Genomic DNA, 3,394 nt, shown 5'->3' with positions numbered 1-3,394 from the left:
GCTGGAGAAATGGCTCAGTGGTTAAGCGCACTGACTGCTCTTCCAGAGGTCCTGAGTTCAAGTCCCGGAAACCAACATGGTAGCTCACAACCATCTGTAATGGGATTCAATGCTACCTTCTGGTGTGTCTGAAGACAGGGACAGTGTACTCAAATAAACAAACAAGCAAACAATCTCATGTAAGATTGATTGTACCCACAGTTAGCAAGCAAAGAATGATAGATGAAGACAGTGTTCAGATCTCTCCCTCCTTTTTCCAGTCGATGTAGGACCCCACCCCATCGAATGGTGCCACCTACAGTTAGCAGTCTCTCTCTCTCACCACAAGCCCAAGAGAAATGGTGGGAGATTGTGTGAAAACACTAAAGCAGCGCCTGCCTGCTCGACACTTACTAGTTTATTTACCTTTTCATTTTACCCAAGCTTCAAATTTCTTATTTTCCCCCATCTCTAATCAGTTGTCAAGCCTAGTCATTATTGCCTGAAAGTATGTCACATACCCCCACCCCACTCCCCTACATACCCTTTCCCAGCCCTTGAATTCACATTCTGAGACAGAACCTACAAGCTGCCCTCTCCAACATCCCATCTCCCCTTCCCCTTAGTAAGTAACTCCTGAGTTTTAGCAGCTCACGGGACCATCCAGTTAGAGGAATACATTTCCCAGATCTCATCTAGTTAGCGGGGCCTATGTGCCTAAGCTCTAACCAACGGGAAGTAAGCAAATATGATAGTCAGACTTCGGCAAAGTTTCCCTTTTACTTTTTAATGTTTTAATCGTGTGTACACGGCAATGTCTGCTTACAGGTTTGTGCACATAAAGTGTAGTGCCTACAGAGGCCAGAGGTGTGAGCATTCCCTGGAGCTGGAGTCATAGGCAGTGGTGAGCCACCCGACATGGGAACTGAGAACCAAGTACAAGTCCTCTGCAAGAGCAGCCAGTGCTCTTAACCACTGAGCCACCTCTCCAGCTCTGAAGGTCCCCTTTAAAAGCCTGCTTCCCTGTTCCTCTGTTCGTTTCAAGGCTGACATGATCTTGAAAACAACAACACTACCCCAGGGGTGGTAGAGCACAGAACTAGAAGATGACTGACTTCCTGGTCGTGTTAGAGCCCAACACACCGGTTCTCGGCAGCTTGTTACTTTCCAAGAGACAGAAATAAACTTCACTGTGACAGTGACAGATACAGGTGAAGAGAATTAATCATGATTAATACCTCATTGTGTCTCTCTCTTCTAAGTTACAGCAATGGGTTTGGGATTTTTCCCTCACAATCTCTCTCTCTCTCTCTCTCTCTCTCTCTCTCACACACACACACACACACACACACACACACACACACACACAGAAACAGAGAGAGAGAGAAAGAGATCAGTCTTCCAGATCAATCTCTCCAAAAACCCAAAGCAGAGCTCTACTTCCTCACAGAGCCTTCAATGACCCCACCCCTATGGACCAACCTCCTCAGAAACCATCATTTGGCCCCTACCCTAGCTCTTACCCTTACCCCAACTCCCCCACTTCTTGCTCAACCAAACTTAATTTCTTCGTGTTTCACTTCCTTCCCCATCCTCTCCTAGACCCATCTCCTTCAGCCATCTTCTGCTCTTCATCTTTTGTGCTCAGATTTGAACTGTCTTTCGGGGCTTACCTGGCATTTTATCATCTTTGGAGCCAACTGATCTGCTCCCAAGCCAGGGGTCTTTACCCTCAAGACTTCCCCCAGGATCCTCCTTTCCCCCTCTCCCAGTCCTTCCCTTCCTATAGACTCTAGCCCCTTTCTGACATCATGGGCAATTAATGCAGAATTGCATGTATCTGAGATGCACATCTGGAAAGGATCTTATGGCCCTCCCAATCCCATTCATGTCAGGAGCTCGGAGGGCCTTCCTACACCAAGACAAACTCCTGCCCTTCTGGCCAGACTTCTCCTTTGTTTGCTGAGGCCCCAGGGCTCACCCACTCACCTTGTCTCTTGGTCCTCTTCCTACCCAGGGAGATCACCTCGTCTAGCCCCATCTCCTCAGGTCCCTCCTCCTCTCCCATCCCAGATACATTGATTCCATTCACCTTAGGGCTCCGATTCAATATCTCAGCTCCTAGAGTACATGTTAATAATGTGTCCCCCTGGTGGGGGCCGGGAGAGCAGTAAACAATGTCTACTCTTAAGGCCCCCGACCACAAATCCACCAAGGTTCACTCTGGGGAACCAATAAGTTTGTTAGGCTCACATACCTAGCAATGGGTGAAGGCTGTGGGCAGGTACATGGATGGAGTTAAAGCAGCCACACTGAAGATCTGCACCCAGCAGGGACGGTGACGCCTAAATGACTGTGTAGATCAGCAGTTTTCAGGAATCACGGGTGGTGATTCCTTTGGGGATCAAATGACCCTTTCACAGAGGTCACATACCAGATATCCTGCATATCACTTATTTACATTATAATTCATAACAGTAATAATAGTAGCTATAGTCATATAGTTATGAAGTAGCAGTGAAATAATTTTATGGTTGGGAGGTCACCACCACATAAGGAACTGTATAAAGGTTTGCAGCACTGGGAAAGTGGAGAGCCCCTCTCCTAGTCCTCTTTTTGCTGTAGACTCTAGCCCTTTCCTGAAGTCATGGGCAATTCCTGCAGAATTGCATGCAACCGTATGGGAGGAGCAGTAGATACTCGGGTAAAGGTCCCTTCACCCTCCCCATCCCTCTTTCTATGAGGAACCCTCCACAGTCAACAAGCCCAGCTGTGGTGACCGCTCGTAAGATGACGAAAATGGTGGCAATTCATCTCGGAAGAGAGTCCTCTACAGTGGAATGCCACAGGATGGGAAAAGAGAGATTGAACATGATGAATGTGAGGAAGTTTGCAGTGTTGTTTTGTTTAACCTTCTTGTTTCAAGATAACTATAGATTCCCATGATGCTATAAATGTGTAAGAAATCTCATATATTCCTCGCCCAGTTTTGCCTGCCACACCATATTGTAATCTCTACCAGAAAATGGCATAGGACGCACACATTTTATTCAGAAGTTCCCTGTTTTCTCTGCCCTGAAGAGTACATATGTGTGTATTGAGACCCATGTTCCAAGATTGATAATTCATTCCTCTGACTGCTGGGCCTAGAGGCCCAAGTCTGTGATTCCATTTGGGAGGACGAAATGCAAGCTTTCTTGGGCTACGGAACTAGTTCAAAGCCATCCTGGACAACTTAGTGAGACTCTGTCTCAAAAAAGTAGAAAAGGGACTGGTTATATAGTTCAGTATAGTTAAATAGTTCTACCGTGTAGAAGGTTCTTAGATCAATCTTCAATATTATAAAAAAAAAAGTGTAGGGTAGGGGAATGCATGCACTTGATGTGTTATTATATGGGTGCATATATGGTATGTG

This window comes from Rattus norvegicus, chromosome 9 (genome assembly GCF_021556685.1).
Source record: "Rattus norvegicus strain SHRSP/BbbUtx chromosome 9, alternate assembly SHRSP_T2T, whole genome shotgun sequence".
NCBI lineage: Eukaryota > Metazoa > Chordata > Mammalia > Rodentia > Muridae > Rattus > Rattus norvegicus.
The sequence above is the reverse complement of the archived record's forward strand: the minus strand, read 5'-3'. Positions refer to the sequence as shown.